At 45.0% G+C, this 22,769-nt stretch overlaps 1 protein-coding gene across 1 annotated transcript in view; it reads left to right on the top strand.

Moving 5' to 3' along the window:
- LOC139767296 (uncharacterized) overlaps positions 1-22,769 on the top strand; it is a 494,688-nt gene that overhangs the window by 162,288 nt on the left and 309,631 nt on the right. The window lies entirely within an intron of this gene.

The following is a 22,769-nucleotide window of genomic DNA, read 5'->3' as shown; positions in this document are numbered from 1 at the left end:
ATTTATCAGTATAAAGGTAATTATTTATCAGTATAAAGGTAATTATTTATCAGTATAAAGGTAATCATTTATTAGTATAAAGGTAATTATTTATCAGTATAAAGGTAATTATTTATCAGTATAAAGGTAATTATTTATCAGTATAAAGGTAATTATTAATCAGTATAAAGGTAATTATTTGTCAGTATAAAGGTAATTATTTATCAGTATAAAGGTAATTATTTATCAGTATAAAGGTAATCATTTATCAGTATAAAGGTAATTATGTATCAGTATAAAGGTAATTATTTATCAGTATAAAGGTAATTATTTATCAGTATAAAGGTAATTATTTATCAGTATAAAGGTAATTATTTATCAGTATAAAGGTAATTATGTATCATTATAAAGGTAATTATTTATCAGTATAAAGGTAATTAGGAAGTTGGTAGATGGTGCTGCAGGCATCTTGATGGTGCTGGCTGCTTCACAGAGAGTGTTTGGTCAGACTGTGGTCATGCAGGGTCCTGCCCACTGGCTGACATGGTCATGCAGGGTCCTGCCCACTGGCTGACATGGTCATGCAGGGTCCTGCCCACTGTCTGACATGGTCATGCAGGGTCCTGCCCACTGGCTGACATGGTCATGCAGGGTCCTGCCCACTGGCTGACATGGTCATGCAGGGTCCTGCCCACTGGCTGACATGGTCATGCAGGGTCCTGCCCACTGGCTGACATGGTCATGCAGGGTCCTGCCCACTGGCTGACATGGTCATGCAGGGTCCTGCCCACTGGCTGACATGGTCATGCAGGGTCCTGCCCACTGGCTGACATGGTCATGCACAAGGGTTCCACCACGCCCGTCCATGACTCTGGGTTAGGTCATCTCCTCTTGATCAACCACTGATTCTAACGAAGATGTGATCATCGATATATTCATTTCTGTCATTTCTTAACAAGACGTGAGTTTTTACGTGATTAGTACAAAAAAAAAAAAACACGCCCTCTCTTTCCTGTCATGTGAAATCATTTACTCATTAGTCACTACTGTTACTCACCGATCAAAGTTTATTACTCATTGATCAGTGACATTTACTCAGTGCTGACTATCTGGTTACTTTAATTACAGTCTCTTTCACATTAATCACCATCTATTACTCATTCATTACTACCTCGCTGTTAATCATTAATCAGTTAATTCTCATTAATCACTTCATATTACTCATTTATCACAACCTCATTCTGTTACTCATCACTTATTTCTCATTAATCACTATGTTACTCATAACTACCTCATTCTGTTACTCATTAATCATTTATTTCTCATTAATCACTATCTGTTGCTCATTTATCACTCGCTCAGCATCAGACACAGTGATCTGGAACGCGTAATTTTCAGCGTTAATTAGTAAAAGAAATGTTCTCGTTATCGTGAGATGCTAATATTAGCAATCACTTCTCATCTTCGTAAAAAGATGGATGCATGTATTTCAAGCCACTCAATAATGATATTGGAAGGAAATGTTGGCAAGCGATGCCACAGCTACAGATGTGTGAGGGAGGGATGTATCTTTGGTTGTATACGTCGGTTTGAATCTATTGAGTACGACGCTACGATCCTTCAGTACGACGGTACGATCTCTGAGCACGACGGTACGATCCATCAGTACGACGGTACGATCTTTGAGTACGACGGTACGACCCTTGAGTACGACGGTACGATCCTTTAGTACGACGGTACGATCTTTGAGCACGACGGTACGACCCTTGAGCAAGAAGATCTTGGCTCCCGACCTCTGAGCATGACGGTACGGTCGTTTGAGCGGCACAGCAGCGGCGGAGGTACGACCCTGAAAGGCCAGATCAAACGGCAGGTCGTACCATTGTACAGACGCAGGTTTGGTCGATCTCCGATACCGTGAACTGAGACGTGTGCAGACGACATCCACCCCCCCCCCCCCCCCCCCCCCCCCACACCCCCCTCCTCTCCCCAAAGCCTCGCAACACATGACCACCCCCCCCCCCCCCCCCCCCCCGCGCCATGCGTATGACGTCACCCCCCCGCCCCCCTTTCATTCGGTCGGCGAAGAGGCAAAGGATTGTCTTTTCGTGTTCCAATATACATTGTGCAATTCATGAACATCTTCCGTTCAGAGTGTATATATATATATATATATATATATATATATATATATATATATATATATATATATACGCCAGAATTGGCTTACTCTTGAATTCTTGTTGAAGAACTAGGATATATTCAACATGACTTTTAGTGTTTTCAGTCTGGGAAATTTATATTTTGTCGATTTTTGCGTGATGTACGCAGATGCGTGATGTACGCAGATGCGTGATGTACGCAGATGCGCAACACAGTGCGTATGTGAGCCTCGGATCTCAGTGGTCGACCTGGCTTAGATGAAGACATCCCTCAGTCATGGCTGTGTGTACTGGGTGTGAGGAAGGATGAGGTGTTGGGCGGGGGGGAGGAACGAATCCAAGAACCTGACTTCAGCCCAGCTGGTGTTGTGTGTGCCTGGTGTGATGTACGACAGAGGAAGACGAGGGTGTGTGTGTGTGTGTGTGTGTGTGTGTGTGTGTGTGTGTGTGAACTTAATCCTCCTCCTCCTCCTATGTTGTGGCAAACGCTGGGGGAGAGGGGGTGTGGATGTGGAGGGGGGGGGGGGAATCATCAACTTTGCTGTGTGGAGGAGGCGGCATCTGGTAGCAGGTCCGGTGCAACGTGGTTACGGTGAGAGAGAGAGAGAGAGAGAGAGAGAGAGAGAGAGAGAGAGAGAGAGAGAGAGAGAGAGAGAGAGAGAGGCTCTTAACCCTTTCCCTTCCTCCACACACCCCCCCCCCGCCGATCGTGGGGGCTGAAATACAATACTGTAGTGAATTTTGGCCGAATATTGATTTTTCGCGTGGCTGCCTCGCTCGGGAATGGGTTAGGTCTGTGTTGCCTCCCTTCCTTCACACACACACACACACACACACACACACACACACACACACACACAGTCAGATTCGTGTATCACTGTGAGAGTAGCATACAAAAAGCTGAGACTGTGCGAATAATCTGTTTGCTTTGTGATATACATTTGGACCAGTGGCTCTTCTCCTCCCCCTCTTTTTGATGGGATGGTGGGCGGGGTAGCAGCAGAAGCCTGGAAATACAGGAATAAGAGAGACGAAGATTAGAAAGAGCAAGAGAAGTGGGTGGAAGGACAACATATTAATCACCTGATTTGAGTTGGCTAAGAGCCTGGGTTCGAACGGTGGAGTGGTGGGGGACGTCTGGTTACCGGGGTCGGCACAGGTGGGTGCCGGAGGATGACCATGCAGTCTGGATGATGATGATGATGATGATGATGATGATGATGGCCAGCGAAATGGATATATGCATTTGGCTTTGATTGTGTTTGTGTAATTGTGAGGGAGAAGTGGAGCCTGGGTCATTGTGCTGGGGGTCAACATGTGCTTACGGTGTCTTTGGTCTATATATATATATATTCCTATGAGTCCACGGGGAAAATGAAACACAATAAGTTCCCACGTGCACTTTCGTGTAATAATCACATGTGATTGGGCCAAGACAGTTGTCTTGGCCAATCACATGTTTACCAGATGGCGTCCTAGCTTCGTCTCTTCGTTGTATATTAACTGACTTATATTTCTTTCTTGTGTCTCCCCTGATGATGTGATTATTACACGAAAGTGCACTTGGGAACTTATCGTGTTTCATTTTCTCCGTGGACTCATAGGAATATATATATATATATATATATATATATATATATATATATATATATATATATATATATATATATAGACCAAACACACTTAGGAATGTTACAAGCATCACTTAAAGACGAGGTAAAAGACTCCTTCATTGTCCCCCAAAGCATTTCGTCCTCTCTCCTCTCCAAACTACACCTCACCTTGTCAGCCACAAGTATAACCAAGGTGCTCACAACCTACAACAGGGCAGCTGGAGCGTCTCTTGTTACCCAAGAACCACAGGTTTGCAACTCCCGTAAAGCGAGGTAGATGTATGGCCAGCACAGTCCCGCCTCACAGTGCGTGGCCCATTCTTCCCATGCACGACACCTGTATGACCAAGTACCCACCGCCAGGGAGAGGGTGGAAAACCGAAACGTCCAACCTAGCCCGCACCTCACACATCGAGGCGTATCCTCCCTACCTCCTCACACTTGGTGTTGACAAAACTTTAACACACTGTGTAATGATTCAGCACCGCCTAGGTAATTGCCCTCTCCGCTCATCCAATCATAGCCTCGTGTACAACTGCCCTGTTCGTTAGTCACTCGATCAAACCACCTCACACCACCAAAGTGTTGTACCCAAACATTCCACTTCCATCCGACCTCCTCCGCACATCCCTATCTATACAGTCCATGCCTCTCCTTCCACACACACACACACACACACACACACACATCTCTATGACCCCATTCTTATTGAGCTCCTGTAGCTTTAAAACTGCGCTCCCGTCAGGAGCAGGGAAGTGTTGGGACTCCCTAAGAGCGACTTCTTCGCCCAGGCTGTACTTCTCTTCATCCACTGACTGTGATGCAGCCTCGCTCTAGATGGCTTTTCACTCGTACGGTATCCTTTTGTCGTCCAAGTAAAACCTTTATATAAAAGTACGTGTGTGTGTGGTGTGTGTGTGTGTGTGTGTGTGTGTGTGTGTGTGTGTGTGTGTGTGTGTGCAGTAACAGAAGACGTAAATTCCAAATATAGAGGAAAAGAAAGTATTAGGTGAGGTACAGATGCATCTTTGACCTGAAAAAAGATTTTTGTAAGAATTTTGTTTATATTGTGGCGGATGACTGTAGCCGCTCCCTCGAGAATGCGAGTAATGGAGAGGGATTTGCATCCTATGCCTCTCTAACCTCGGTATTGGTGATTGTATGATACAGCGTTGTATTTCTGGATACAGTTTGATCGTTTTGATATGCTTGGATGAACTAGATACAAGAGCTTTTACTCAGAGTCGTGGGTTTTTGTGTTTTCTCAATATCTTAAACTCCCTAGGTATGTTTTTATCATTTGTTTACTTGTTTACCTGGCCGAGGAGGTGTGGCCAGGGGGCGTCGTCCCTCACACACACACACACACACACACACACACACACACACACACACACACACACACACACACACCTCACCAGCGTTGAGGTACAAGATGATTAAGGTGCAATGTGTGGCCAGAGATTAATATCAAATGCTCATGTTCATTTGATTCGAATCTCAGTGCCTTGAGCACGCCACCTGGGCGGTGGACACGCTTGTTATGCTCACGGGGTTAAGGTGTCGTGCTTAAAGGGTCAAGGCGTCGCCATCAAAGGGTTGGGTCGCGCTCCCCAAGGCGTTGAGTCAAGGTTTTAAGTTGTCGTTTTCAAAGCGACAAGCTATGGCTAAAGGGTAACCAAGGGGTAGAGTCGTCGTACTTAAGGGGTAGAGTCGTCGTGCTCAGGGGGTTAAGCTGAGGGGGTCAGCTTATCGTGGTGTTGCAGCGTTCCAAGCTGTTGTCTTGCCTCCAGCTTTGGACTTCTGAAACACGCGTCAGGTGGTCCCACCTCTGACCCCTCGCCTCGTGGGTAGACTGGCTAGTGATGCCTCACTCATGTGTGTTGTTGCCATCTCCATCTGTCTGACTGGCTGGAATATATATATATATATATATATATATATATATATATATATATATATATATATATATATATATATATTTATGTTATGCTTTGTCGCTGTCTCCCGCGTTAGCGAGGTAGCGCAAGGAAACAGACGAAAGAATGGCCCAACCCACCCACATACACATGTATATACATACACGTCCACACACGCACATGAACATACCTATGCATTTCAAAGTATACATATATATATATACATACACACATATGCATATATACGCTTGTACATATTCATACTTGCTTCCTTTATTCATTCATTCATTCGAAAGTAATCAGAAATTAAATATTTGCCTTCTCCAAGCTATAGATATATTTTCTCTCTAATATACAGGTACTTGTGTCGTATACCTTATTATAGAGAAACATTTCAGGTGTATGGCTCGCAGTGTAGGGTAGGACTGAGGTGGTTTGTATGTGCGTTCGTAGACAAATAGAGGATTAATTATGAGTGATTAATATAGAGTCAGGGAGTGGGTACGATGCGTTTAACATGGACGATGTTAGCTGTCGTTGAACGCGATTGGATTACTCCCTCGTTTAAGCTCCTGTCGTTAATCTGACGGTGTGGGATAATTGTGGCGTAGTTAGATAGGGAATTAGCGAACAAATTAATCATAATTTATGGCTAATTCACTTTATTATGGTAATTTCACCTCTTGGGCACGACGGTACGACGCTTGAGTACGACGGGACGACCCTTGAGCACGACGGGACGACCCTTGAGCACGACGGGACGACCCTTGAGCACGACGGGACGACCCTTGAGCACGACGGGACGACCCTTGAGCACGACGGGACGACCCTTGAGCACGACGGGACGACCTTCGAAAATGTTAAGGCCTGACCGTTGAGCCCAAGGGTCAGGTAGTCGTGCTCGAAGGGTCGTACCGTCGCGCTGCACAGGTCGTACCTTCGCGTTACACAGGTCGCACCTTGTCTTGCAGAGGTTGTGTCGTGATGAGGGAGGGTCGTAGCGCCGTACGTAAATTAGCCGTACCACCGCCGTGCCCTCGTGTTCGTACCTCCGTGCCGACCATACACGACCCGGGAACTCTCTTTGAGTTCCCAACCCTGGCTTGAGCTGCCAAACCTTATTCTAACCACACCATCGTGTGCTGTGACTAACCACACTTTCGTTAGGCAAACACACCCCGCCACATTCCCCTGTTACCGAACAAGCTTCAAGGTTTCATCCACTCGTCTCGTAATCATGAAAAAAGAAGTGTAATTACATGTAATTACATGTAATTAGGCAGGTTGTTCTGGAGATAAACATTAGCTCATTGTGTAAGAGCGAACTCGTCAATGTTATTCAAGGACGAACTAGTTTTCTGACCATATGTTGCCCTGTTATTCACTCGGGAGTGCCAAACTCTCCATCTTCCGCCCATGATGCACGACCCTGGACCAAGCTGTTGAATTAACGCTTGGCATTTGTCATGCTGTCGGAACTTACGACGGGAAAATTGAGATTAGATTTTACGAACGAGTCGAGCAAATGTTTTCATTCAGAGATGTGATATGAATGTGTGTGTGTGTGTGTGTGTGTGTGTACTTGTGTTTGTGTGACTGTTTTATATAATATGTATATAAAGGTCTTTCCAGTTTTAACGATGATTTATTCTGTGTATTTTGTCTGTTGCAGGTAAAGTGATTTCGACATGCGGTCTTATGTCTCCCTCCACCACGCTGCAGGGTAAGGTAGGTCATGCAGCCAGGCACCTCCCCCCCACACCCACCCACTTGCTGATAGTAACATAGATAGTGAACACAGATATACGATAGGTGATAAGGGGGGCGCAGATGTGTTGTTGAAGGGCAAGTCATGGGTAGTTAAGCATGTGTGTGTGTGTGTGTGTGTGTGTGTGTGTTCTGTGCCATATGTAGATAGATGGAGAAATAGATAGATGAAGGCTGCTCTCATATCCTGCCGCCATGTCTGCTGTGGCCATATTTGGAAAAAAACAATTATGATTTTTTTTGGTTTTAGTCCCCGGGATGGTGGGGGGGGGGGGGATGCATGTCAGACGAAGGCAAACAAATCATTTTTGACCACGAAAGTTTGGGGGAATATTGTTATTATTATTATTATTATTATTATTATTATTATTATTATTATTATTATTATTATTACTACTACTACTACTACTACTACTACTACTGCTACTACTTCTACTTCTATTACTACTACTACTACTACTACTACTGTGCTTTTAGTATTATTATTACTATCGGTTTTATTATTATTATTCTTATTGTTATTGTTTTTATAATTATATTTATATTATTATTATTATTATTATTATTGTTATTATAATTATATTTATATTATTATTATTATTATTATTATTATTGTTATTATAATTACATTGATATTATTATTATTATTATTAATATTATTATTATTATTATCATATTATTATTTCAGAGAATAATTATGTAGAGGAGCAGTACGTTGTACACATCAATCACCTCCAGGTAGATGACCAGGGACAAATGGTGTGTGATCACACAGACGTATGCAAATCACAACACAGTTTGTTGATTAATTGTATCACACAACAGAGCATGATGTTATCAGCGGGGTTAAGGGAACGTATTGTATTGACCCTGAGCTACATACACAACTATGTTGCTGGATTATTGACATACACAACTATGTTGCTGGATTATTGACATATTATTAAAGACTTTTGAGGAAAATATGTCAACTCTCTTGTTAGTAAACACGTGTATAAGGGTAATCCCCTTTGTTAGCAGACACGTGTATGAGAACCCTCTTGTTAGCAGACACGTGTGTAAGGTTAACCCTTTTATTAGTGGTTATGTAATACGAATTATATTTACTGATAGATTATCAGTGATGGCAGAATCTTTGCTCCTTGACTTGAATCCATTTCTGTCCCTCGTACAATACTTCCATCTCTAATCATCAGTCAGACGGTTAATGGAGATTAATCATAGATTAATCATAATGTTTTGAAATAACGATTAAATCCTTCTCTTCCCTTGATTAATCGTTGCTGAAATGACAGTCAGTCTATTGTGGTAGAGTATGATTAGTGGACTTGATAATTTTTTTTTGGCAATCATTTCTTTTAGTTTTTGGGGGGGCGATGGGATCTGTCCATCCAAAGTTATAAAGTTCGAATATAACTTTGAGACTTTACATCGTTAATGAAGTACGGCCAATAAAGTATTAGATAAAGCAGTATCGATGACCAGGACAGATGAATGAGTGGTGTGTATATAGATGTATGCTTGGCTGTTTCTATAATGTTGATGATGGTCGTTGAAGCAGGTTAGTCGTGGTTTATAGAAGATATAGACACATAGATTGATAGATAGATAGATAGATAGATAGATGGATGGATGGATGAGCACATGTGTGAATAGACAAAATGAATAGAGATACAAACAAACAGACATTTAGTTTGCCCGCCTAACATAGACCACAAACAGTAGACAGACACTGTAAAAAAGCACATTGCCCTCATCCTCTTGTTTACGGCAAACAGACATAACCTTCCCCTCCTTAAACCAAGTAAGTTTATCCCACCTCTCCCCAGATCAAGAGAAATATAACAGTCAGTTAAAATACAACGAAGAGACGTAGCTAGGACGCCATTTGGTAAACATGCGATTGTCCAAGACAATATATATATATATATATATATATATATATATATATATATATATATATATATATATATATATATATATATATATATTGAACCAGGTGAATATATTGAGACTCAGCAATTTGTATTTTTCCCTCAAATTGTTCACAACTTTTATGAGTACTTTGTGTGTGTGGAGGAAATCCCCAATACAGAAAGCATTACAAGAATGGAATGTATTATGAAATTTCAGCAACGGTTATTATAACGGGAATGCGTATATGTATTGTTAAAAATGCGTATGTGTACTCGTGTATGTAGGGAGTGCTTGACGTACGGCTATGAGAGGAGCTGCCTCGGCGTACGTTGTTACGCGCGTATACAATGCGTACAGTTCAGTTTTGCGTATACTATACAGTCACACGACGCTGTCTTAGGCCTGCGTCGTCATGTCCACCCCTAGGCAGGCCTGACTGTGCGCCCCTCCCCTCCTGTTTACCTGACCACAACGGCAGCGTACTGTTGCCTCCGTTGGCCCTGTTGCTAGGAGAGGGAACGGGATGGTGTGGCGAGTCTCCTCCTATCCTTCCATCCCATCCTCAATCCTCCGGGATAGAAGGATAGGTAGCATTGGAATACCACGAGGGTGGAACACCTTCCCTTGGTTGATCCACTGGACTGTTGGTCCCTGCTTTTCCTATGGGCTCCTGTGTATTCCCCATGTGGTCCTCTGTACTCGTGTGTACTCTCCAGGTACAGTGTATGTACTCACAGATCCTCGAACTGTACTCTATGTATTACATTCATGTCGGTACAAAAAACACACGTGAGGACACACAGAAAAATAATCTAATTTTGATATTGCATTGAGATTATATTCGTCGCAAGAGAATTAAAGTAACATCACCTTTCACCAACGCATCTTTCAGATTCCATTCTCTCTCTCTCTCTCTCTCTCTCTCTCTCTCTCTCTCTCTCTCTCTCTCTCTCTCTCTCTCTCTCTCTCGCCCCACAGCATTCTCCTGCGCATGCCCAGGTCATCTGCCCAGTGCTGGAACGCGTCTTGCCGCCACAATTTGCATACGCGTCAGAGAAGACTTTTAAAACTTCACCAAACGGGTTTTTTGAGTTAAGTATTATATATATATATATATATATATATATATATATATATATATATATATATATATATATATATATGTATGTATGTATGTATATATATATTGTTTTGTAATGTTCTGTTTCTCAGTGAAATGTGGAAGGCAGTCGTGCGAGCGTTCCCATTTGAGAAACATTAAAACCAATTTGTCGCGCAATGTTGACTGCACAACACACTTCCGTCCGGACGGGAGAGTCCCTGGCGTCCCACGTCCCTGGCGGGTGATTCAGGAGCTGGTGTCGTGTGAGGGGGAAGCGGGGGCGGGCGGGGGTGGGCGGCTGGTGTGTGGGTGGGTGGGTGTGGGTGAAGCAAGTGGCGGTACACATCCTTGTGTCTTGGTTATGGCCCAGCCGACCCGTGTGTGGTGTGGTGGCTGGTTGTGGTGGTTGTGGTTGTGGTGGCTGTGGTTGTTGTGGTGGCGGTGGCTGGTTGTGGTGGTTGTGGTTGTAGTGGCTGGTTGTGGTGGTTGTTGTGGTTGTGGCTTCGGCAGAGCGCCGTGTAAACGTGAGTGAGGGCGCCCCTCTGTACAGGGAGGCGCTGGGCAAGGGTCAGACTCTGCCAAGGGAGAGGGACACAGTGCCACTGGGTGGGTGAGGGGTTGAAGGCCCTCCCTCCCCCCCAGCTGGCGCTAGGAGGTGGGTGGGTGGGCGGGTGGGTGGGTTGGGTGGGTTGTGCTGGGGGATGTAAATGTTGACTGAGAGTCACCTTACTAACGCGGTCTATTTATAGCTGATGCACTGTGTGTGTGAGGAGTGGGGGAGACTCTCTCTCCCCCACTCCTCCTCCAGCTGGCCTGGCTCTCAGCTATCACCACCTGCTGCCGCCAGCTGGTGGCCGGCTGCCGGAGGGGTGGCGCTCCTCTCCTCTCTCCTTCTGGGACTCGTAGATGGCAGTATGTTGGCCGCAGATGGTTGTGTTCCCAACTGCTGGTCTGTACAGCTGGTGACGTGTACAGCTGGTGAGTGTGTACAGCTGGTGATATATACACGTACACATGGTGATGTATACAGCCGGAGTTGTATAGTGCTGGTGATGTATGCACCTGGTGTTGTATACATCTGCAGTTGTATACAGTTGATGTTGTATACAACTGGTCCAGTTTACAGCTTGAGTTGTTGATGTATGTCGCTGGTGTTGTATGTTGTGGTTGGACCTGGTGGTTTATACACCTGTGTTGAATACAACTGGCGCTTTTTACAACCCTGAGGAGACACAATACAGATGCTGGCGAGTACAATAAAGTAATTACTTACAAGTCATTTATAAAGTAAATGTAAGATGATATTCATGAAGAAATTACAAAGTAGTAATATATATATATATATATATATATATATATATATATATATATATATATATATATATATATATATATATATATATTGTTAGAAATCTTAAGATGTCTTAACGGTAGACGATTCCACATGAAACGTTTTGAAAGCGGAAACATTTTTTCAAGGTGGTTCTTAGTGTCACAAGCCACGTGCTTCATCAGGGGTCCAGAAACTCTTTTACGATGCCTGGGTGTCAGAAACCACTCTGTGGTAGATATCATCATCAGGAGCCCACCCTGATGTGGTAGTGATCGAAGTCAGAAAACACTCTGGGGTTTCTGTCGGCGGTTATCAGTGTCGGAGGAGGAGGCCACTCTCTAGTAGTTATCTGCCAGAAACCGTGTTTGTGGTAGTTGTGTGTGTGTCAGAAACCGTGTTTGTGGTAGTTGTGTGTGTGTCAGAAACCATGTTTGCTGTAGTTGTGTGTGTGTCAGAAACCGTGTTGTGGTAGTTGTGGGTGTCAGAAACCTTGTTTTGTGGTAGTTGTGTGTGTCAGAAACCGTATTGTGGTAGTTGTGTGTGTCAGAAACCTTGTTTTGTGGTAGTTGTGTGTGTCAGAAACCGTATTGTGGTAGTTGTGTGTGTCAGAAACCTTGTTTTGTGGTAGTTGTGTGTGTCAGAAACCGTATTGTGGTAGTTGTGTGTGTCAGAAACCGTGTTGTGGTAGTTGTGGGTGTCAGGCCCTTCTGTGCGGTGGTTCTCGGCGTCAGAAACTCGAACGTTTGCTGTACAGACCAGAAAACGTTTTCCCCAGACGGCGAAGCGTTGCTGATCAGACGCAGTCAGTGTTGGCGGATGGCCTGCTGGAAATTTTACCCGCGTACGAGACTGGGGGCAAAGGTCGACGGAGGCTGATCAGGTGCGAGTGAGGTGAGGCTTGAAGCCGCTGGAGGCTGAGAAGTAATGTGGCGAGGGATGGAGGAGGGGATGTGGTGTACATTATGGTCGTCTGTTGGTATATAGAGAGGGGGAGATGTGTCTGACGTGGCCACCAGGGTGTGAAGGGAGGTGTGTGGTTGGGTTAACATGGTAGAGGCCTGGAGATAACATGGGAAAGCAAAGGGAAATGACAGTAAAGCAAAGGGGATTAAGGGTAAAGCAAAGGGGGTTAAGGATAAAGGAAAGGGGATTAAAGGTAAAGCAAAGGGGAATAAGGATAAAAAAGGGGGTTAAGGATAAAGAAAAGGGGATTAAGAGTAAAGCAAAGAGGATAAAGCGTATAGCGAAGGGGACTAAAGGTAAAGAAGAGGGATTAAGAGTAAATCAAAGAGGATTGAGTGTAAAATAGAGGCGATTGAGAGTGAAGACGACTTCGGGTAAAGCAAAGGGGATTGAGAAGTGAAGGCAAGAATAGGTCAGGTCAGGTCGGGTCAGGGCCATAGGAGTGGAGACATATGAACCAGCATGAGAGATGAGGAGAGAAAGATAAGGACGAGTAAGCGATGAGAGAAAACGAGAACGTGTTGCAGGCAAGGCATTTTGAGTCTGTAGACGCGTCTGTCATGATTGTGAGATCGTTGGATGAGAATTGGGTCTCACTGCTCTACGAATTCCACGAAACCACTCGCTAGTTCTGGAACCTCCCCCCCCTCCTCACTTTCCGTATTATGCCACCAGGCGACTCTCTCTCTCTCTCTCTCTCTCTCTCTCTCTCTCTCTCTCTCTCTCTCTCTCTCTCTCTCTCTCTCTCTCTCTCTCTCTCCCCTTTTCTCCAAACAACTTTATAATGGCTGTAGTTATTCTTAAATGCGCTTGTTCATGGTTGTATGATGATTGTTGTTGTTGTTGTTGTTGTTGTTGTTGTTGTATGAGTCTACTTTAAGAAGGCGTTGCCGACATTGTGTGATCGACTCTTATCTTCTTAATGACCCGCACTGACTTGATCCCCCCTCCCGCCCTCCCCCGGCACGTCTGACCTGACCAGAGCCAACCTTGCTTCGTGTACAGGTGACTGAACATGATGTCGTGGGGTCATTTCCAGCGCCAGGACAACTCTTGAAACTCTGTGACCTTCCCTGACCTTCCTTAACCTTCCCTTGACCTTTCCTTAAATTACTTAACCTTCCCTGAAATTACGTAACCTTTCCTGACCTTACGTATCCTTCCCTGACCTTACGTATCCTTCCCTGACCTTACGTAACCTTCCCTGACCTTACGTAACCTTCCCTGACCTTACGTAACCTTCCCGAACCTCCATTGACCTTACTTAATCTCTGACGATTCCTAACCTTCCCTGACCTTACGTAACCTTCCCTGACCTTACGTAACCTCCCTGACCGTTACGTAACCTTCCCTGACCTTACGTAACCTTCCCTGACCTTACGTAACTTCCCCTGACCTTATGTAACCTCCCCTGACCTTGCGTAACCTTCTCTGACCTTGTGTAACCTCCCCTGACCTTGCGTAACCTCCCTGACATTGCGTAACCTCCCCTGACCTTACGTAACCTTCCCTGACCTTACGTAACCTTCCCTGACCTTACGTAACCTTCCCTGACCTTACGTAACCTTCCCTGACCTTACGTAACCTCCCCTGACCTTACGTAACCTTCCCTGACCATGTCCTTTAGATAGAAAAGCTACCATGTTCGGGCCCCCCCCCCCCCCCCCCCCCCGGCCTTCATTTGCATATTGCCTGCGGGTCCAATATTATGGTTGGCATCGCTCGAGCCAACAGTGTCCGGGCCCTCGGGAGCTACAGGCGGCACTGCTGCTGCACTGCTAGAGGCGCCCCAGTTTTCACTGTAGTTGCCACTGCCGTTGTTTCGGTGGCAGAAGGGTACAGATTTCACTGCAGAAGCTCTGGTGCCACTTCACTGTTGGGAGGGTGTGTATTACACTACAGTATCCTTACTACCGTTCGTGTCACTGTCCGGAGGTACACGTGTTTCACTGCTGCGACATATATCACTGCCGGAATGATCGTTCATATTTCACCGCAGTTGCTTTTGCTGTAGCGAGAGAATGTGTACAGCACTGCAGGTGGAGCCCCCCCCCCCCCGCCCCATTTCTCTGCTTTAGATGTTATTTCACTGCAGTCCTCCTGGCGCCAGGACTGCAGTGAAATGTATACGTAATACTGAAAAAAAAATATGTTGTTATAGAATTCATATTTTGGGAAGCGAATCGCCTTAACAATGTGTGGCTAATTGTTTGTTTTCGTTGTTCACTTGTAGGTCCGGGTAATTGACGAAGAAAAACACCTCGCGAACGACAACAACACTGGCTGTAATAATGTCAGTAGGTCGCAGTAGTAAAAATAACCTTAATAAAGCAAGAACAGAACATGTCGCACAGCTGTGCTCAGAACCATACAGGTCAGGCGAACCCAAGGGTCGTGCGCCGCGTTCCGGTCGTGTCGCCCTCCCGCCGTGCTCAGGGGTCGTGGTCGAGGGTCGTGCTCTTCGTCGCACGCAAGGGTCGACACGACGCGAGCAAAGGATGGATATGTGACGTGTGTGTTGGGCGACGGTGTTGCTGTTCACGCCAGCACTCAGTAGATGTTGGCCGTCGTGACACGTTTGGGAAATTGGGTCAGGTGGAAACTCGACTCTCTCTAGGAAGGAATTCCTCTACGAATTAGAATGTGGAATGAGGGCGAACTCAGTGGGAAATGTTATCAGCGGGATGTTATAGAAGTGTTGACCGTGCAAGGTCATCACGAACGTCCTTGAGAAATGAGCAAGAAGGGTAGATCTATCTGGTGTTGGGGTGGAAGAGATCAGTAGATAGGCTGCGAATTTACGTTACCTTCCTTGTCCTGGATCCATTTTCTATATGGGCATCTGCATCGCTCAGGAAACCAGCCACGTCCACCGGTCGGGCCCATAGGTCGAGAAATGTGATGATGTGTGTGTGTGTGTGTGTGTCTTGGGTGAGTTCTGGTTAGTTGAGGAGTAAGAGTTTACTGTCATCATTAAGGAGGTCGCAGCTTGCGAATAGAAGGGGTCTTGTTATACGGTGAATCGCTGTTTGTACTGCTGGAGAGACGAGTTCTCCCTAGAACACCGACGCGGTGTGACTCGCATATACCTAGGGAGTGTAGTTTCAGACGGTTGTATGTCTGTTGGGTCTTGTTGATTTCGTGCCAAACGGGAAATCTGTTCTGCTGGTGTTGGTTGTGAGGTGGACCTGATAGTATGGAATCGTGTGTTGTGAGTCAGGGGAGGATGAGGTTTGTGCCTCTACACTGGGAGGTGGTGACTGAGTATTGTATGAATTGGCCTGGATGTGTGGGGGGAGGTGGAGGGTGCCTCTGAAATGGATTAGATGCGGAGTTTGTCCGCGTAGGGACTGTGTTGGACGTGTTTATGTTTCGCTGTGCAGCTGTATTTCCGAGAGAGAGAGAGAGAGAGAGAGAGAGAGAGAGAGAGAGAGAGAGAGAGAGAGAGAGAGAGAGAGAGAGAGATGACCCCCTGTGAGCCACTGAGTACATCGAGCGTCTTTGACAGATTTTATGAATTCCTTGCGTCAAACGACGGATCCTTCACCTTGCCTTTCCCGTTCTTAGTTCGCAGACGCGCCGTAGGGGGCGCTGCGTCGAATGTCCCCCCGTTAAGTCGACCGGCGTTAACGGACGGCAGTAGTCATACGGGTCCTGGGCTTTCCAAGTAGCAAGGTAGTTTAAGGGTCATTATCATGCTGATGTGACGCGGGTCTTAATTAGCTGATGTTTTGACCTTGACCTATATATATATATATATATATATATATATATATATATATATATATATATATATATATATATTTTAGGTCAATGTTTAAAAATGGAAAAATTCCTGGAACAAAGGAATTCATGTCATTCTTCCATTACGAGAGGTGTGTTGATTAGTCAGGTGTGATTCCTAGCGACGCTAATTAGGGCAATTAAGCCCGTTTTCTAGGAAGGGTTTCCAGATTACTTTTTCTGTGGAGTATACTTAAGGAGGAATTACATGGAGGCAGGATGGGGGTAGTTCTGGTTTTGATTTTTTTATATACATCCTGTATCTGGTGTATGACATGGGGGGTAGGGGGGGTCTTAGCTAGCTAAAATGGCTCTGAAATTGATATATATATATATATATATATATATATATATATATATATATATATATATATATATATATATATATATATTTCTTTCTTTTTCTTTCAAACTATTCGCCATTTCCCGCGTTAGCGAGGTAGCGTTAAGAACAGAGAACTGGGCCTTTGAGGGAATATCCTTACCTGGCCCCCTTCTCTGTTCCTTATTTTGGAATCACTTGTTTTGAATCACTTGTCTGGGTCGATTGTTTCAGCGTCTTTTACATGAAGTAATTAGTAAGTTATTGTTCGCTCTTGTGAGGGATTCGTTTTCCAGTATGAGCCATAGATAAGATTCTAGTATTGGCAGCATCTTAGAAAGTCTTCCTGCTAGAAATCTAGAAGGGGGATCAACCAGGCGAGGCATCCTTGATGCAAGCTTGGGTGAGTACAACCAGGCTCATCTGTTGTGAGTTCTCATAACATAACATAGCATAGCATAGCCCGACCCTCGTAAGCTTAGCCTGGCTTAACAACCCAATGGGGCGCGATGGTACGACCCTTAGGTATCATGGCCTGGCCTTCGACCCGAGTCCTGCTTCATCATTGTCAAGGGTCGTACCGTCGTGGTCAAGGGTCGTACCGTCGTGCTCGAGGATCGTACCGTCGTGGTCAAGGGTCGTACCGTCATCTCAAGGGTCGTACCGTCGTGAACGACCCTTTGTGACCTCTTTGATCCTTTTGCGCTACCTGGGCTCGCAGGAATGAACATGGGGTGCACTTTATATTGCCGGGGATACTGGCACAAATGAATGCTTCGTCGCGTCGTAATAGAGGGGTTATAAATGTACTTACCCCAGCCCATATCAGCAGTGTTTTGAACATCTTTATGTCATATTTACCATCAGTCTCCCATTGTCTAGTCTGTCGCTTGTTCTTCCTGTTCTCCACAGAACACAGGTTGAGCCGGCCGGCCCTCTAACACAGGAAGAACACAAGTTATATAGCTTTAGCTGCCTCAATGTAAGCTATGTTTAGCCGTGCTCAGAGGGATCTCCCGTTGCCACCTTCAATTTCGCCAGGTCCTTGATCAAGATCTTAGCTTCTCCCCCGCCGGAGCTGAACTGTACACCAGGTGTTCAAAAGTTCACACACGAGAGGCCGTGTTCTTCATAGCTACAGCAGCAGGTTGGAACACTGCCATAAAGCATGTACCTGGAATTGATTATATGTACACGTTTCTCAGTCGACTTTCCAAAAACTCTTTTTTTTATATATATATTAGATTCTCTTTTGTTCTCTTGTCAACCTCGCTTTACGTGTTTATGACTTGAGAATGATCTTAACTGAGATATATTTTCGTGTATATATATTTCTAGTCTTCATATATATGTTTCCCACATATATACGCAGCGTTTTTATTCGACTCGTTGTATAATGATGAGATGGACGATCGCTTAGCGAATCCGCGTGTACTGCGCACAGTCGTACTTCGCGCAGGCCACACCAGCCTGACCCACCACCCAGAGAGGGGGCTCCGGTGAGCCCAGCTGAGCGCAAGTGGACTCAGTTGAGCCCAGGTGAGCCCAGAGCAGGAAGAAGGGCAGGCAGGGTACGTCGATCGGTCTGGGCGCGCGCGTGTGCGCGCTTCAACGTATTAGGAACTGGCCAAGCATCTCATGAATTGATATGAGCAGGGGAGGTCTGGCTGGCTGGCTGGGGCCCCCATCCTGCGCTGTGTGGCCTCCCCACCCCAATGGGGTTTTGGTTTGATGGGGAGCCCTCGCTGCCCCCCCCCCCCCCAATCATCCTTAACCCCGTCCCCATCACCTCCCATCACCTGCTCTACCCAGCCACGTCTGATTTGACGACCCGTTCCCGCCCGTCCAATATGGACCTATTATTATTACCCCTGGCTGCTCGTGATGCTGCTTCTGGCCGTCACCCACCCACACCTACACACACACACACACCACACCACACCTCTTCTACTGCCATCTGAGGGCTTTGTGGACCAGCTGGTGGATTTGTACGACCCTTGAGCACGACAGTACGACCCTTGAGTACGACGGTACGACCCTTGAATACGACGGTACGATCCTTGAATACGATGGTACGACGCTTGAGTACGACGATACGACCCTTGAATTCGACGGTACGACCATTGAGTACGACGGTTCGACCCTTGAATACGATGGTACGACCCTTGAGTACGACGGTTCGACTTGAGCACGATGGTTCGATCCTCGAGCACGGCGGTACGACCCTCGGGTATGATGGGGATGGTCTTTGGCCATTTTGGGCCAGACCAGAAGACCAGGCCATCCATCATACACACCCAGGGGAGTGAGGGAGGGGGGGAGGGAGGTGTCGTGTCGTACCGTCGTGCTCAGAGAGACGCAATCGTCGTTGCGTTGAAAGGGTTGCCAGTCGTTTCAGACAGTCTGTTTACGTCGACGGAGCGGGTAAATGCATTCACAGCCAAGGACGGAGAGGCAGGCGATGGCCACGTATGGAAGAAATGACACCAGTCCTTCGTCAGTGTGTGTGTGTGTCTTCACATACCCGGGGTGTGGAAGATACATGTGGTGGAGGGCCGCATGCGCTCCCAGGCACTTGCCCCTGCAGGAGACGAAGGAGACTGGATATGGACGGACACCGGGAAACGTAGTGTGAGGGATGATGGCGTGGAATCAACAAGGCCTCCCCGCGCTTTATATGGCGCGTTTCCAATCGCCCCCCCCCTCCCCTTCTGGCCGTTACCCAGTGCCCCCACCGGTTTTATGACCCGTGTTATTTGTGGCGTTAGTCTGTGTAGCGAGTGTCGGTCTGGGTGTGGGCTGGGTGAAGGGTGAGTGGTGAATTGGAGGGGAGGTTAGAGATGGACAGGGCGCGCGAGAGGCGTGGACGATACGTTGGGAGATGCATGTGTGTGTGTGTGTGTGTGTGTGTGTGTGAGGAGGGAAGGTGGGCCTCTGTCTCCACCTTGTAGTTGGCACCAAAGCTTTGTATGAGGCGCAGCTGCCGGTGATGAGGGAAGTGGGTGTGGAGTTAGGGGGAAGGGGAAGGGCAGCGTGTGTGTGTGGAGAAAGGGGAAGTGTATTAATAACGGAGTACATAGCAGTGCACTGGGGTCATAGTCTGCCAGCTATAGATGATGCTGTGGTTATGGCTATATCTTCTTCTATGTCTGGCTATACACATCTTGGAAGTATAGGTGGGGAAAGACCTCTTCGGCCGCCGATCATATTTCGTTACAATCTAAATATAATTCAAATGTAATTTTGACGTACAATGATTTAAATGTAATTTCAGCGCAATTATACTGTGTTGTAAGGTTAAGTGTTTACGTTGTATTCATCTTGGCCTTATATATTTTGTGACCTGATTGCCATAGGATTAGGTCAATCATCTGATTTGGATTGGGAATGATGGTGACGTAGTGGTGGTCGTTAGTTAAGCTGATTGGGGCTGAAGTTGGATTAGAAATGGTGTTGATTAGGCTAACATTGGATAGGTATGGAGGATTGGGAAGTTGATTGGTTGCCTGTAAGGATGATTGGACTTACTGTTGGTTGTGATAAGATGGGATTGGCTGTTGGGATGATTGGGCCAATCGTTGTTAGCCCGTCTTAAAGTCATGATTGGTCATGGCAGGGGATAATCTGGCCGGCGGTACGTATGATTGTGTTACAAGGTCAAGCCGTGACCTGTGCAATTGAAGGGGTTGACAGTTGATGGGCAATTGAAGGGGGGTTGAGGGTTGATGTGCAGTTGAAGGGGGTTGCCAATTGATGTGCCATTGAAGGGGGGGGTTAACACTTGATGTGGGACCTGTGTGTTTAACCACTTAACTCTCTTTACAAGTCTTGTCTCAACACAGCTTCAAACTCTCTCTCTCTCTCTCTCTCTCTCTCTCTCTCTCTCTCTCTCTCTCTCTCTCTCTCTCTCTCTCTCTCTCTCTCCCCTCATCATGAGGGTTTCCCCCAGAGTATCCGTCGCTCGACCCCTCATTTTGATGTCCCCTCATTAAAAAGCCAGAGCGACGGTGATCATAATGTGTTGGACGACCAGCTGGAATAACCCGTTGCTCACACTGGTCCCACCTGATGTACCGAGAAGAAATGCGGTGTTTTACCTGACCCGGACTGAAAAAAAAGAATTAAATAAATTTTTTTTTTACGCTTAACAGGACAGAAAAAATTAAATAAGAATTTTTTTCACTTAACAGGACAGAAAAAAAATTAAATAAAATTTTTTTTAACTTAAGAGGACAGAAAAAAGTTAAATAAGATTTTTTTTTCACTTAATAGGACAGAAGAAAATTAAATAAGATTTTTTTTAACTTAGGACAGAAAAAAAAATTAAAGATTTTTTCACTTAACGTGACAGAAAAAATTAAATAAGATATTTTTTTTAACAGGACAGAAGAAAATTGAATAAGATTTTTTTTTTAACTTAGCAGGACAGAAAAGAAAATTAGATAAGATTTTTTCTCACTTAACGTCTGTTAACCGGACGTAGTCTTTGCTTCGCCCGTCGAACAGAAAATCTAAAAGATTATTCGCTTAATCGGATTAAGTCTTGTGTGCTAAACCATTGTGTCCGGTTAACGTGACTCCACAGAGATGGATACTGATATTTCCAGTCTGATCACTGAAGTACGGATCTGTTCGCTGGACCGGACACAATCCTCGGCCAAGTTCAGTGGCATAATGTTCTATCTCGCGATTTTGAACATGTTCATATACGATGGTGATTTTTTGTTGTTCTTGTGTGTGTGTGTGTGTGTGTGTGTGTGTGTTTACCTCAGGACTTCGTTCTGAAGGTTCATGCAGCCAAAGCCTGCGCTTCTTCCAGTATCAGGGTAATGTCGACTCCTTTGAAGCGAGAAGCCCGGTAATACACACACACACACACACACACACACACACACACACACACACACACACACACACACAAACATGCACACACACACACACACACACATATATATATATATATATATATATATATATATATATATATATATATATATATAATCAAGGTATACCCAGTCAACTTTAGTTCTGTGCCTCTTGCATCATGCCGGCAGCAGCTGGTGGGTGGAGTTATTCGTGTGGGAGGTGACATAGAAGCTCTGTGTCTGACAGCTCCGTATGAATCTACAATTACCGTCGCTGTTTAAGAATGAGGAAAACAGAAAACTGGTTGTGGGAAGGAGGCATGCATCGTGGCCAGCTTCGGCTTGTGGGGGTAATGGTTTGTAACTGTGGTATAATGCCTTATAACTGTGGTATAATGCTTTATAACTGTGGTATAATGCTTTATAACTGTGGTATAATGCTTTATAACTGTGGTATAATGCCTTATAACTGTGGTATAATGCCTTATAACTGTGGTATAATGCCTTATAACTGTGGTATAATGCTTTATAACTGTGGTATAATGCTTTATAACTGTGGTATAATGCCTTATAACTGTGGTATAATGCCTTATAACTGTGGTATAATGCTTTATAACTGTGGTATAATGCTTTATAACTGTGGTATAATGCTTTATAACTGTGGTATAATGCTTTATAACTGTGGTATAATGCCTTATAACTGTGGTATAATGCCTTATAACTGTGGTATAATGCTTTATAACTGTGGTATAATGCTTTATAACTGTGGTATAATGCTTTATAACTGTGGTATAATGCCTTATAACTGTGGTATAATGCCTTATAACTGTGGTATAATGCCTTATAACTGTGGTATAATGCTTTATAACTGTGGTATAATGCCTTATAACTGTGGTATAATGCCTTATAACTGTGGTATAATGCTTTATAACTGTGGTATAATGCCTTATAACTGTGGTATAATGCCTTATAACTGTGGTATAATGCTTTATAACTGTGGTATAATGCTTTATAACTGTGGTATAATGCTTTATAACTGTGGTA

This window comes from Panulirus ornatus, chromosome 59, assembly GCF_036320965.1.
Source record: "Panulirus ornatus isolate Po-2019 chromosome 59, ASM3632096v1, whole genome shotgun sequence".
Taxonomy (NCBI): domain Eukaryota; kingdom Metazoa; phylum Arthropoda; class Malacostraca; order Decapoda; family Palinuridae; genus Panulirus; species Panulirus ornatus.
Note: the sequence above shows the minus strand (reverse complement) of the source record. Positions and strands in the feature narration are given on the sequence as shown.